The sequence below is a fragment of the Ranitomeya variabilis genome, chromosome 7 (assembly GCF_051348905.1).
Source record: "Ranitomeya variabilis isolate aRanVar5 chromosome 7, aRanVar5.hap1, whole genome shotgun sequence".
NCBI classification, from domain to species: Eukaryota; Metazoa; Chordata; class Amphibia; order Anura; family Dendrobatidae; genus Ranitomeya; species Ranitomeya variabilis.
In genome coordinates this window covers 92,446,078-92,459,770 of record NC_135238.1, presented here as the reverse complement: position 1 = coordinate 92,459,770, position 13,693 = coordinate 92,446,078, and the positions used below count along the sequence as shown (strand labels likewise).

General features: G+C 41.6%; 13 non-coding genes across 13 annotated transcripts; all 13 read right to left on the bottom strand.

Annotated features, from left to right (window-relative positions):
- Nucleotides 1–234: 234 nt before the first annotated feature.
- On the bottom strand, nt 235–308 carry TRNAT-UGU (transfer RNA threonine (anticodon UGU)). Its single transcript has one exon. It is a non-coding gene; the product is annotated as a tRNA-Thr (tRNA).
- A 448-nt stretch (nt 309–756) lies between these two features.
- Nucleotides 757–830, bottom strand: TRNAT-UGU (transfer RNA threonine (anticodon UGU)). The gene has a single exon. It is a non-coding gene; the product is annotated as a tRNA-Thr (tRNA).
- Nucleotides 831–3,968: 3,138 nt separating this feature from the next.
- TRNAT-UGU (transfer RNA threonine (anticodon UGU)) lies at nt 3,969–4,042 on the bottom strand. Its single transcript has one exon. It is a non-coding gene; the product is annotated as a tRNA-Thr (tRNA).
- Nucleotides 4,043–4,349: 307 nt separating this feature from the next.
- On the bottom strand, nt 4,350–4,423 carry TRNAT-UGU (transfer RNA threonine (anticodon UGU)). The gene has a single exon. It is a non-coding gene; the product is annotated as a tRNA-Thr (tRNA).
- A 449-nt stretch (nt 4,424–4,872) lies between these two features.
- TRNAT-UGU (transfer RNA threonine (anticodon UGU)) lies at nt 4,873–4,946 on the bottom strand. The gene has a single exon. It is a non-coding gene; the product is annotated as a tRNA-Thr (tRNA).
- Nucleotides 4,947–5,250: 304 nt separating this feature from the next.
- TRNAT-UGU (transfer RNA threonine (anticodon UGU)) lies at nt 5,251–5,324 on the bottom strand. Its single transcript has one exon. It is a non-coding gene; the product is annotated as a tRNA-Thr (tRNA).
- Nucleotides 5,325–5,953: 629 nt separating this feature from the next.
- Nucleotides 5,954–6,027, bottom strand: TRNAT-UGU (transfer RNA threonine (anticodon UGU)). Its single transcript has one exon. It is a non-coding gene; the product is annotated as a tRNA-Thr (tRNA).
- A 1,314-nt stretch (nt 6,028–7,341) lies between these two features.
- Nucleotides 7,342–7,415, bottom strand: TRNAT-UGU (transfer RNA threonine (anticodon UGU)). Its single transcript has one exon. It is a non-coding gene; the product is annotated as a tRNA-Thr (tRNA).
- Nucleotides 7,416–7,719: 304 nt separating this feature from the next.
- TRNAT-UGU (transfer RNA threonine (anticodon UGU)) lies at nt 7,720–7,793 on the bottom strand. Its single transcript has one exon. It is a non-coding gene; the product is annotated as a tRNA-Thr (tRNA).
- Nucleotides 7,794–8,422: 629 nt separating this feature from the next.
- TRNAT-UGU (transfer RNA threonine (anticodon UGU)) lies at nt 8,423–8,496 on the bottom strand. Its single transcript has one exon. It is a non-coding gene; the product is annotated as a tRNA-Thr (tRNA).
- Nucleotides 8,497–9,810: 1,314 nt separating this feature from the next.
- TRNAT-UGU (transfer RNA threonine (anticodon UGU)) lies at nt 9,811–9,884 on the bottom strand. The gene has a single exon. It is a non-coding gene; the product is annotated as a tRNA-Thr (tRNA).
- A 448-nt stretch (nt 9,885–10,332) lies between these two features.
- TRNAT-UGU (transfer RNA threonine (anticodon UGU)) lies at nt 10,333–10,406 on the bottom strand. Its single transcript has one exon. It is a non-coding gene; the product is annotated as a tRNA-Thr (tRNA).
- A 3,138-nt stretch (nt 10,407–13,544) lies between these two features.
- On the bottom strand, nt 13,545–13,618 carry TRNAT-UGU (transfer RNA threonine (anticodon UGU)). The gene has a single exon. It is a non-coding gene; the product is annotated as a tRNA-Thr (tRNA).
- Nucleotides 13,619–13,693: the final 75 nt, after the last annotated feature.

Sequence of the window (13,693 nt, the reverse complement as noted above, 5' to 3'; positions counted from 1 at the left end):
AGAAAAGATAGGAGGTTTGTTTCTGAGATGATGAAAACAAAGCACTGCTGAGATTTGAACTCAGGGTCTCACGTTTACAAGACAGGTGCTTTAACCAACTAAGCCACAGGGTCACATGCTTACAACATGTATTGAAACCTGAGCACTGGTTCATTTCTTATGCAGAAGAAACTCTTAATCTCACTATCAGTAGAGACGTAGCCATGGCAAGTTTGTGAGATAATGATGGAAACAAGGCACTGCTGAGATTCGAACTCAGGGTCTCCTGTTTACAAGACAGGCGCTTTAACCAACTAAGCCACAGTGCCACATGCTTACGATACAGAATAAGCAGATAGAAAAGATAGGAAGTTTGTTTCTGAGATGATGAAAACAAAGCACTGCTGAGATTTCAACTCAGTGTCTCTTGTTTACAAGACAGGCGCTTTAACCAACTAAGCCACAGTTCCACATGCTTATGATACAGAATAGGCAGATAGAAGGAATGCCACGGCAAGGACAAAAGTAGGAAACATTAGGAATGATTGAAAAGATAGGAAGTTTGTTTCTGAGATGATGAAAACAAAGCACTGCTGAGATTTCAACTCAGTGTCTCTTGTTTACAAGACAGTCGCCTTAACCAACTAAGCCACAGGGTCACATGCATTAAAACCTGAGCACTGGTTCATTTCTTATGCAGAAGAAACTCTTAATCTCACAATTGCACTATCAGTAGAGACGTAGCCATGGCAAGTTTGTGAGATAATGATGGAAACAAGGCACTGCTGAGATTCGAACTCAGGGTCTCCTGTTTACAAGACAGGCGCTTTAACCAACTAAGCCACAGTGCCACATGCTTATGATACAGAATAGGCAGATAGAAGGAATGCCACGGCAAGGACAAAAGTAGGAAACATTAGGAATGATTGAAAAGATAGGAAGTTTGTTTCTGAGATGATGAAAACAAAGCACTGCTGAGATTTCAACTCAGTGTCTCTTGTTTACAAGACAGTTGCCTTAACCAACTAAGCCACAGGGTCACATGCATTAAAACCTGAGCACTGGTTCATTTCTTATGCAGAAGAAACTCTTAATCTCACAATTGCACTATCAGTAGAGACGTAGCCATGGTAAATTTGTGAGATGATGATGGAAACAAAGAACTGCTGAGATTCAAACTCAGTGTCTCCTGTTTACAAGACAGGCGCTTTAACCAACTAAGCCACAGCGCCACATGCTTACGATACAGAGTAGGCATGATAGAAAAGATAGGAGGTTTGTTTCTGAGATGATGAAAACAAAGCACTGCTGAGATTTGAACTCAGGGTCTCACGTTTACAAGACAGGTGCTTTAACCAACTAAGCCACAGGGTCACATGCTTACAACATGTATTGAAACCTGAGCACTGGTTCATTTCTTATGCAGAAGAAACTCTTAAACTCACAATTGCACTATCAGTAGAGACGTAGCCATGGCAAGTTTGTGAGGTGATGGAAACAAGGCACTGCTGAGATTCAAACTCAGTGTCTCTTGTTTACAACACAGGCGCTTTAACCAACTAGACCGCAGCGCCACATGCTTACGATACAGAGTAGGTATGATAGAAAAGATAGGAGGTTTGTTTCTGAGATGATGAAAACAAAGCACTGCTGAGATTTGAACTCAGTGTCTCTTGTTTACAAGACAGTCGCCTTAACCAACTAAGCCACAGGGTCACATGCATTAAAACCTGAGCACAGGTTCATTTCTTATGCAGAAGAAACTCTCAATCTCACAATTGCACTGTCAGTAGAGACGTAGCCATGGCAAGTTTGTGAGATGATGGAAACAAGGCACTGCTGAGATTCAAACTCAGTGTCTCCTGTTTACAAGACAGGCGCTTTAACCAACTAAGCCACAGCGCCACATGCTTACGATACAGAGTAGGCATGATAGAAAAGATAGGAGGTTTGTTTCTGAGATGATGAAAACAAAGCACTGCTGAGATTTGAACTCAGGGTCTCACGTTTACAAGACAGGTGCTTTAACCAACTAAGCCACAGGGTCACATGCTTACAACATGTATTGAAACCTGAGCACTGGTTCATTTCTTATGCAGAAGAAACTCTTAAACTCACAATTGCACTATCAGTAGAGACGTAGCCATGGCAAGTTTGTGAGGTGATGGAAACAAGGCACTGCTGAGATTCAAACTCAGTGTCTCTTGTTTACAACACAGGCGCTTTAACCAACTAGACCGCAGCGCCACATGCTTACGATACAGAGTAGGTATGATAGAAAAGATAGGAGGTTTGTTTCTGAGATGATGAAAACAAAGCACTGCTGAGATTTGAACTCAGTGTCTCTTGTTTACAAGACAGTCGCCTTAACCAACTAAGCCACAGGGTCACATGCATTAAAACCTGAGCACAGGTTCATTTCTTATGCAGAAGAAACTCTCAATCTCACAATTGCACTGTCAGTAGAGACGTAGCCATGGCAAGTTTGTGAGATGATGGAAACAAGGCACTGCTGAGATTCAAACTCAGTGTCTCCTGTTTACAAGACAGGCGCTTTAACCAACTAAGCCACAGCGCCACATGCTTACGATACAGAGTAGGCATGATAGAAAAGATAGGAGGTTTGTTTCTGAGATGATGAAAACAAAGCACTGCTGAGATTTGAACTCAGGGTCTCACGTTTACAAGACAGGTGCTTTAACCAACTAAGCCACAGGGTCACATGCTTACAACATGTATTGAAACCTGAGCACTGGTTCATTTCTTATGCAGAAGAAACTCTTAATCTCACAATTGCACTATCAGTAGAGACGTAGCCATGGCAAGTTTGTGAGATGATGATGGAAACAAGGCACTGCTGAGATTTGAACTCAGGGTCTCCGGTTTACAAGACAGGTGCTTTAACCAACTAAGCCACAGTGCCACATGCTTATGATACAGAATAGGCAGATAGAAGGAATGCCACGGCAAGGACAAAAGTAGGAAACATTAGGAATGATTGAAAAGATAGGAAGTTTGTTTCTGAGATGATGAAAACAAAGCACTGCTGAGATTTCAACTCAGTGTCTCTTGTTTACAAGACAGGCCCTTTAACCAACTAAGCCACAGTTCCACATGCTTATGATACAGAATAGGCAGATAGAAGGAATGCCACGGCAAGGACAAAAGTAGGAAACATTAGGAATGATTGACAAGATAGGAAGTTTGTTTCTGAGATGATGAAAACAAAGCACTGCTGAGATTTCAACTCAGTGTCTCTTGTTTACAAGACAGTTGCCTTAACCAACTAAGCCACAGGGTCACATGCATTAAAACCTGAGCACTGGTTCATTTCTTATGCAGAAGAAACTCTTAATCTCACAATTGCACTATCAGTAGAGACGTAGCCATGGCAAGTTTGTGAGATAATGATGGAAACAAGGCACTGCTGAGATTCGAACTCAGGGTCTCCTGTTTACAAGACAGGCGCTTTAACCAACTAAGCCACAGTGTTACATGCTTATGATACAGAATATGCAGATAGAAGGAATGCCACGGCAAGGACAAAAGTAGGAAACATTAGGAATGATTGAAAAGATAGGAAGTTTGTTTCTGAGATGATGAAAACAAAGCACTGCTGAGATTTCAACTCAGTGTCTCTTGTTTACAAGACAGGCCCTTTAACCAACTAAGCCACAGTTCCACATGCTTATGATACAGAATAGGCAGATAGAAGGAATGCCACGGCAAGGACAAAAGTAGGAAACATTAGGAATGATTGAAAAGATAGGAAGTTTGTTTCTGAGATGATGAAAACAAAGCACTGCTGAGATTTCAACTCAGTGTCTCTTGTTTACAAGACAGTTGCCTTAACCAACTAAGCCACAGGGTCACATACATTAAAACCTGAGCACTGGTTCATTTCTTATGCAGAAGAAACTCTTAATCTCACAATTGCACTATCAGTAGAGACGTAGCCATGGCAAGTTTGTGAGATAATGATGGAAACAAGGCACTGCTGAGATTCGAACTCAGGGTCTCCTGTTTACAAGACAGGCGCTTTAACCAACTAAGCCACAGTGCCACATGCTTATGATACAGAATATGCAGATAGAAGGAATGCCACGGCAAGGACAAAAGTAGGAAACATTAGGAATGATTGAAAAGATAGGAATTTTGTTTCTGAGATGATGAAAACAAAGCACTGCTGAGATTTCAACTCAGTGTCTCTTGTTTACAAGACAGTTGCCTTAACCAGCTAAGCCACAGGGTCACATGCATTAAAACCTGAGCACTGGTTCATTTCTTATGCAGAAGAAACTCTTAATCTCACAATTGCACTATCAGTAGAGACGTAGCCATGGCAAGTTTGTGAGATAATGATGGAAACAAGGCACTGCTGAGATTCGAACTCAGGGTCTCCTGTTTACAAGACAGGCGCTTTAACCAACTAAGCCACAGCGCCACATGCTTACGATACAGAGTAGGCATGATAGAAAAGATAGGAGGTTTGTTTCTGAGATGATGAAAACAAAGCACTGCTGAGATTTCAACTCAGTGTCTCTTGTTTACAAGACAGGCCCTTTAACCAACTAAGCCACAGTTCCACATGCTTATGATACAGAATAGGCAGATAGAAGGAATGCCACGGCAAGGACAAAAGTAGGAAACATTAGGAATGATTGAAAAGATAGGAAGTTTGTTTCTGAGATGATGAAAACAAAGCACTGCTGAGATTTCAACTCAGTGTCTCTTGTTTACAAGACAGTTGCCTTAACCAACTAAGCCACAGGGTCACATGCATTAAAACCTGAGCACTGGTTCATTTCTTATGCAGAAGAAACTCTTAATCTCACAATTGCACTATCAGTAGAGACGTAGCCATGGCAAGTTTGTGAGATAATGATGGAAACAAGGCACTGCTGAGATTCGAACTCAGGGTCTCCTGTTTACAAGACAGGCGCTTTAACCAACTAAGCCACAGTTCCACATGCTTATGATACAGAATAGGCAGATAGAAGGAATGCCACGGCAAGGACAAAGGTAGGAAACATTAGGAATGATTGAAAAGATAGGAAGTTTGTTTCTGAGATGATGAAAACAAAGCACTGCTGAGATTTCAACTCAGTGTCTCTTGTTTACAAGACAGTTGCCTTAACCAGCTAAGCCACAGGGTCACATGCATTAAAACCTGAGCACTGGTTCATTTCTTATGCAGAAGAAACTCTTAATCTCACAATTGCACTATCAGTAGAGACGTAGCCATGGCAAGTTTGTGAGATGATGGAAACAAGGCACTGCTGAGATTCGAACTCAGGGTCTCCTGTTTACAAGACAGGCGCTTTAACCAACTAAGCCACAGTGCCACATGCTTACGATACAGAATAAGCAGATAGAAAAGATAGGAAGTTTGTTTCTGAGATGATGAAAACAAAGCACTGCTGAGATTTCAACTCAGTGTCTCTTGTTTACAAGACAGGCGCTTTAACCAACTAAGCCACAGTTCCACATGCTTATGATACAGAATAGGCAGATAGAAGGAATGCCACGGCAAGGACAAAAGTAGGAAACATTAGGAATGATTGAAAAGATAGGAAGTTTGTTTCTGAGATGATGAAAACAAAGCACTGCTGAGATTTCAACTCAGTGTCTCTTGTTTACAAGATAGGCGCTTTAACCAACTAAGCCACAGTTCCACATGCTTATGATACAGAATAGGCAGATAGAAGGAATGCCACGGCAAGGACAAAAGTAGGAAACATTAGGAATGATTGAAAAGATAGGAAGTTTGTTTCTGAGATGATGAAAACAAAGCACTGCTGAGATTTCAACTCAGTGTCTCTTGTTTACAAGACAGTTGCCTTAACCAACTAAGCCACAGGGTCACATGCATTAAAACCTGAGCACTGGTTCATTTCTTATGCAGAAGAAACTCTTAATCTCACTATCAGTAGAGACGTAGCCATGGCAAGTTTGTGAGATAATGATGGAAACAAGGCACTGCTGAGATTCGAACTCAGGGTCTCCTGTTTACAAGACAGGCGCTTTAACCAACTAAGCCACAGTGCCACATGCTTATGATACAGAATATGCAGATAGAAGGAATGCCACGGCAAGGACAAAAGTAGGAAACATTAGGAATGATTGAAAAGATAGGAATTTTGTTTCTGAGATGATGAAAACAAAGCACTGCTGAGATTTCAACTCAGTGTCTCTTGTTTACAAGACAGTTGCCTTAACCAACTAAGCCACAGGGTCACATGCATTAAAACCTGAGCACTGGTTCATTTCTTATGCAGAAGAAACTCTTAATCTCACAATTGCACTGTCAGTAGAGACGTAGCCATGGTAAATTTGTGAGATGATGATGGAAACAAAGAACTGCTGAGATTCAAACTCAGTGTCTCCTGTTTACAAGACAGGCGCTTTAACCAACTAAGCCACAGCGCCACATGCTTACGATTCAGAGTAGGCATGATAGAAAAGATAGGAGGTTTGTTTCTGAGATGATGAAAACAAAGCACTGCTGAGATTTGAACTCAGGGTCTCACGTTTACAAGACAGGTGCTTTAACCAACTAAGCCACAGGGTCACATGCTTACAACATGTATTGAAACCTGAGCACTGGTTCATTTCTTATGCAGAAGAAACTCTTAAACTCACAATTGCACTATCAGTAGAGACGTAGCCATGGCAAGTTTGTGAGATGATGGAAACAAGGCACTGCTGAGATTCAAACTCAGTGTCTCTTGTTTACAACACAGGCGCTTTAACCAACTAGACCGCAGCGCCACATGCTTACGATACAGAGTAGGTATGATAGAAAAGATAGGTTTGTTTCTGAGATGATGAAAACAAAGCACTGCTGAGATTTGAACTCAGTGTCTCTTGTTTACAAGACAGTCGCCTTAACCAACTAAGCCACAGGGTCACATGCATTAAAACCTGAGCACAGGTTCATTTCTTATGCAGAAGAAACTCTCAATCTCACAATTGCACTGTCAGTAGAGATGTAGCCATGGCAAGTTTGTGAGATGATGGAAACAAGGCACTGCTGAGATTCAAACTCAGTATCTCCTGTTTACAAGACAGGCGCTTTAACCAACTAAGCCACAGCGCCACATGCTTACGATACAGAGTAGGCATGATAGAAAAGATAGGAGGTTTGTTTCTGAGATGATGAAAACAAAGCACTGCTGAGATTTGAACTCAGGGTCTCACGTTTACAAGACAGGTGCTTTAACCAACTAAGCCACAGGGTCACATGCTTACAACATGTATTGAAACCTGAGCACTGGTTCATTTCTTATGCAGAAGAAACTCTTAATCTCACTATCAGTAGAGACGTAGCCATGGCAAGTTTGTGAGATAATGATGGAAACAAGGCACTGCTGAGATTCGAACTCAGGGTCTCCTGTTTACAAGACAGGCGCTTTAACCAACTAAGCCACAGTGCCACATGCTTATGATACAGAATATGCAGATAGAAGGAATGCCACGGCAAGGACAAAAGTAGGAAACATTAGGAATGATTGAAAAGATAGGAATTTTGTTTCTGAGATGATGAAAACAAAGCACTGCTGAGATTTCAACTCAGTGTCTCTTGTTTACAAGACAGTCGCCTTAACCAACTAAGCCACAGGGTCACATGCATTAAAACCTGAGCACTGGTTCATTTCTTATGCAGAAGAAACTCTTAATCTCACAATTGCACTGTCAGTAGAGACGTAGCCATGGCAAGTTTGTGAGATGATGGAAACAAGGCACTGCTGAGATTCGAACTCAGGGTCTCCTGTTTACAAGACAGGCGCTTTAACCAACTAAGCCACAGTGCCACATGCTTACGATACAGAATAAGCAGATAGAAAAGATAGGAAGTTTGTTTCTGAGATGATGAAAACAAAGCACTGCTGAGATTTCAACTCAGTGTCTCTTGTTTACAAGACAGGCGCTTTAACCAACTAAGCCACAGTTCCACATGCTTATGATACAGAATAGGCAGATAGAAGGAATGCCACGGCAAGGACAAAAGTAGGAAACATTAGGAATGATTGAAAAGATAGGAAGTTTGTTTCTGAGATGATGAAAACAAAGCACTGCTGAGATTTCAACTCAGTGTCTCTTGTTTACAAGATAGGCGCTTTAACCAACTAAGCCACAGTTCCACATGCTTATGATACAGAATAGGCAGATAGAAGGAATGCCACGGCAAGGACAAAAGTAGGAAACATTAGGAATGATTGAAAAGATAGGAAGTTTGTTTCTGAGATGATGAAAACAAAGCACTGCTGAGATTTCAACTCAGTGTCTCTTGTTTACAAGACAGTTGCCTTAACCAACTAAGCCACAGGGTCACATGCATTAAAACCTGAGCACTGGTTCATTTCTTATGCAGAAGAAACTCTTAATCTCACTATCAGTAGAGACGTAGCCATGGCAAGTTTGTGAGATAATGATGGAAACAAGGCACTGCTGAGATTCGAACTCAGGGTCTCCTGTTTACAAGACAGGCGCTTTAACCAACTAAGCCACAGTGCCACATGCTTATGATACAGAATATGCAGATAGAAGGAATGCCACGGCAAGGACAAAAGTAGGAAACATTAGGAATGATTGAAAAGATAGGAATTTTGTTTCTGAGATGATGAAAACAAAGCACTGCTGAGATTTCAACTCAGTGTCTCTTGTTTACAAGACAGTTGCCTTAACCAACTAAGCCACAGGGTCACATGCATTAAAACCTGAGCACTGGTTCATTTCTTATGCAGAAGAAACTCTTAATCTCACAATTGCACTGTCAGTAGAGACGTAGCCATGGTAAATTTGTGAGATGATGATGGAAACAAAGAACTGCTGAGATTCAAACTCAGTGTCTCCTGTTTACAAGACAGGCGCTTTAACCAACTAAGCCACAGCGCCACATGCTTACGATTCAGAGTAGGCATGATAGAAAAGATAGGAGGTTTGTTTCTGAGATGATGAAAACAAAGCACTGCTGAGATTTGAACTCAGGGTCTCACGTTTACAAGACAGGTGCTTTAACCAACTAAGCCACAGGGTCACATGCTTACAACATGTATTGAAACCTGAGCACTGGTTCATTTCTTATGCAGAAGAAACTCTTAAACTCACAATTGCACTATCAGTAGAGACGTAGCCATGGCAAGTTTGTGAGATGATGGAAACAAGGCACTGCTGAGATTCAAACTCAGTGTCTCTTGTTTACAACACAGGCGCTTTAACCAACTAGACCGCAGCGCCACATGCTTACGATACAGAGTAGGTATGATAGAAAAGATAGGTTTGTTTCTGAGATGATGAAAACAAAGCACTGCTGAGATTTGAACTCAGTGTCTCTTGTTTACAAGACAGTCGCCTTAACCAACTAAGCCACAGGGTCACATGCATTAAAACCTGAGCACAGGTTCATTTCTTATGCAGAAGAAACTCTCAATCTCACAATTGCACTGTCAGTAGAGACGTAGCCATGGCAAGTTTGTGAGATGATGGAAACAAGGCACTGCTGAGATTCAAACTCAGTATCTCCTGTTTACAAGACAGGCGCTTTAACCAACTAAGCCACAGCGCCACATGCTTACGATACAGAGTAGGCATGATAGAAAAGATAGGAGGTTTGTTTCTGAGATGATGAAAACAAAGCACTGCTGAGATTTGAACTCAGGGTCTCACGTTTACAAGACAGGTGCTTTAACCAACTAAGCCACAGGGTCACATGCTTACAACATGTATTGAAACCTGAGCACTGGTTCATTTCTTATGCAGAAGAAACTCTTAATCTCACTATCAGTAGAGACGTAGCCATGGCAAGTTTGTGAGATAATGATGGAAACAAGGCACTGCTGAGATTCGAACTCAGGGTCTCCTGTTTACAAGACAGGCGCTTTAACCAACTAAGCCACAGTGCCACATGCTTACGATACAGAATAAGCAGATAGAAAAGATAGGAAGTTTGTTTCTGAGATGATGAAAACAAAGCACTGCTGAGATTTCAACTCAGTGTCTCTTGTTTACAAGACAGGCGCTTTAACCAACTAAGCCACAGTTCCACATGCTTATGATACAGAATAGGCAGATAGAAGGAATGCCACGGCAAGGACAAAAGTAGGAAACATTAGGAATGATTGAAAAGATAGGAAGTTTGTTTCTGAGATGATGAAAACAAAGCACTGCTGAGATTTCAACTCAGTGTCTCTTGTTTACAAGACAGTCGCCTTAACCAACTAAGCCACAGGGTCACATGCATTAAAACCTGAGCACTGGTTCATTTCTTATGCAGAAGAAACTCTTAATCTCACAATTGCACTATCAGTAGAGACGTAGCCATGGCAAGTTTGTGAGATAATGATGGAAACAAGGCACTGCTGAGATTCGAACTCAGGGTCTCCTGTTTACAAGACAGGCGCTTTAACCAACTAAGCCACAGTGCCACATGCTTATGATACAGAATAGGCAGATAGAAGGAATGCCACGGCAAGGACAAAAGTAGGAAACATTAGGAATGATTGAAAAGATAGGAAGTTTGTTTCTGAGATGATGAAAACAAAGCACTGCTGAGATTTCAACTCAGTGTCTCTTGTTTACAAGACAGTTGCCTTAACCAACTAAGCCACAGGGTCACATGCATTAAAACCTGAGCACTGGTTCATTTCTTATGCAGAAGAAACTCTTAATCTCACAATTGCACTATCAGTAGAGACGTAGCCATGGTAAATTTGTGAGATGATGATGGAAACAAAGAACTGCTGAGATTCAAACTCAGTGTCTCCTGTTTACAAGACAGGCGCTTTAACCAACTAAGCCACAGCGCCACATGCTTACGATACAGAGTAGGCATGATAGAAAAGATAGGAGGTTTGTTTCTGAGATGATGAAAACAAAGCACTGCTGAGATTTGAACTCAGGGTCTCACGTTTACAAGACAGGTGCTTTAACCAACTAAGCCACAGGGTCACATGCTTACAACATGTATTGAAACCTGAGCACTGGTTCATTTCTTATGCAGAAGAAACTCTTAAACTCACAATTGCACTATCAGTAGAGACGTAGCCATGGCAAGTTTGTGAGGTGATGGAAACAAGGCACTGCTGAGATTCAAACTCAGTGTCTCTTGTTTACAACACAGGCGCTTTAACCAACTAGACCGCAGCGCCACATGCTTACGATACAGAGTAGGTATGATAGAAAAGATAGGAGGTTTGTTTCTGAGATGATGAAAACAAAGCACTGCTGAGATTTGAACTCAGTGTCTCTTGTTTACAAGACAGTCGCCTTAACCAACTAAGCCACAGGGTCACATGCATTAAAACCTGAGCACAGGTTCATTTCTTATGCAGAAGAAACTCTCAATCTCACAATTGCACTGTCAGTAGAGACGTAGCCATGGCAAGTTTGTGAGATGATGGAAACAAGGCACTGCTGAGATTCAAACTCAGTGTCTCCTGTTTACAAGACAGGCGCTTTAACCAACTAAGCCACAGCGCCACATGCTTACGATACAGAGTAGGCATGATAGAAAAGATAGGAGGTTTGTTTCTGAGATGATGAAAACAAAGCACTGCTGAGATTTGAACTCAGGGTCTCACGTTTACAAGACAGGTGCTTTAACCAACTAAGCCACAGGGTCACATGCTTACAACATGTATTGAAACCTGAGCACTGGTTCATTTCTTATGCAGAAGAAACTCTTAAACTCACAATTGCACTATCAGTAGAGACGTAGCCATGGCAAGTTTGTGAGGTGATGGAAACAAGGCACTGCTGAGATTCAAACTCAGTGTCTCTTGTTTACAACACAGGCGCTTTAACCAACTAGACCGCAGCGCCACATGCTTACGATACAGAGTAGGTATGATAGAAAAGATAGGAGGTTTGTTTCTGAGATGATGAAAACAAAGCACTGCTGAGATTTGAACTCAGTGTCTCTTGTTTACAAGACAGTCGCCTTAACCAACTAAGCCACAGGGTCACATGCATTAAAACCTGAGCACAGGTTCATTTCTTATGCAGAAGAAACTCTCAATCTCACAATTGCACTGTCAGTAGAGACGTAGCCATGGCAAGTTTGTGAGATGATGGAAACAAGGCACTGCTGAGATTCAAACTCAGTGTCTCCTGTTTACAAGACAGGCGCTTTAACCAACTAAGCCACAGCGCCACATGCTTACGATACAGAGTAGGCATGATAGAAAAGATAGGAGGTTTGTTTCTGAGATGATGAAAACAAAGCACTGCTGAGATTTGAACTCAGGGTCTCACGTTTACAAGACAGGTGCTTTAACCAACTAAGCCACAGGGTCACATGCTTACAACATGTATTGAAACCTGAGCACTGGTTCATTTCTTATGCAGAAGAAACTCTTAATCTCACAATTGCACTATCAGTAGAGACGTAGCCATGGCAAGTTTGTGAGATGATGATGGAAACAAGGCACTGCTGAGATTTGAACTCAGGGTCTCCGGTTTACAAGACAGGTGCTTTAACCAACTAAGCCACAGTGCCACATGCTTATGATACAGAATAGGCAGATAGAAGGAATGCCACGGCAAGGACAAAAGTAGGAAACATTAGGAATGATTGAAAAGATAGGAAGTTTGTTTCTGAGATGATGAAAACAAAGCACTGCTGAGATTTCAACTCAGTGTCTCTTGTTTACAAGACAGGCCCTTTAACCAACTAAGCCACAGTTCCACATGCTTATGATACAGAATAGGCAGATAGAAGGAATGCCACGGCAAGGACAAAAGTAGGAAACATTAGGAATGATTGACAAGATAGGAAGTTTGTTTCTGAGATGATGAAAACAAAGCACTGCTGAGATTTCAACTCAGTGTCTCTTGTTTACAAGACAGTTGCCTTAACCAACTAAGCCACAGGGTCACATGCATTAAAACCTGAGCACTGGTTCATTTCTTATGCAGAAGAAACTCTTAATCTCACAATTGCACTATCAGTAGAGACGTAGCCATGGCAAGTTTGTGAGATAATGATGGAAACAAGGCACTGCTGAGATTCGAACTCAGGGTCTCCTGTTTACAAGACAGGCGCTTTAACCAACTAAGCCACAGTGTTACATGCTTATGATACAGAATAGGCAGATAGAAGGAATGCCACGGCAAGGACAAAAGTAGGAAACATTAGGAATGATTGAAAAGATAGGAAGTTTGTTTCTGAGATGATGAAAACAAAGCACTGCTGAGATTTCAACTCAGTGTCTCTTGTTTACAAGACAGGCCCTTTAACCAACTAAGCCACAGTTCCACATGCTTATGATACAGAATAGGCAGATAGAAGGAATGCCACGGCAAGGACAAAAGTAGGAAACATTAGGAATGATTGAAAAGATAGGAAGTTTGTTTCTGAGATGATGAAAACAAAGCACTGCTGAGATTTCAACTCAGTGTCTCTTGTTTACAAGACAGTTGCCTTAACCAACTAAGCCACAGGGTCACATACATTAAAACCTGAGCACTGGTTCATTTCTTATGCAGAAGAAACTCTTAATCTCACAATTGCACTATCAGTAGAGACGTAGCCATGGCAAGTTTGTGAGATAATGATGGAAACAAGGCACTGCTGAGATTCGAACTCAGGGTCTCCTGTTTACAAGACAGGCGCTTTAACCAACTAAGCCACAGTGCCACATGCTTATGATACAGAATATGCAGATAGAAGGAATGCCACGGCAAGGACAAAAGTAGGAAACATTAGGAATGA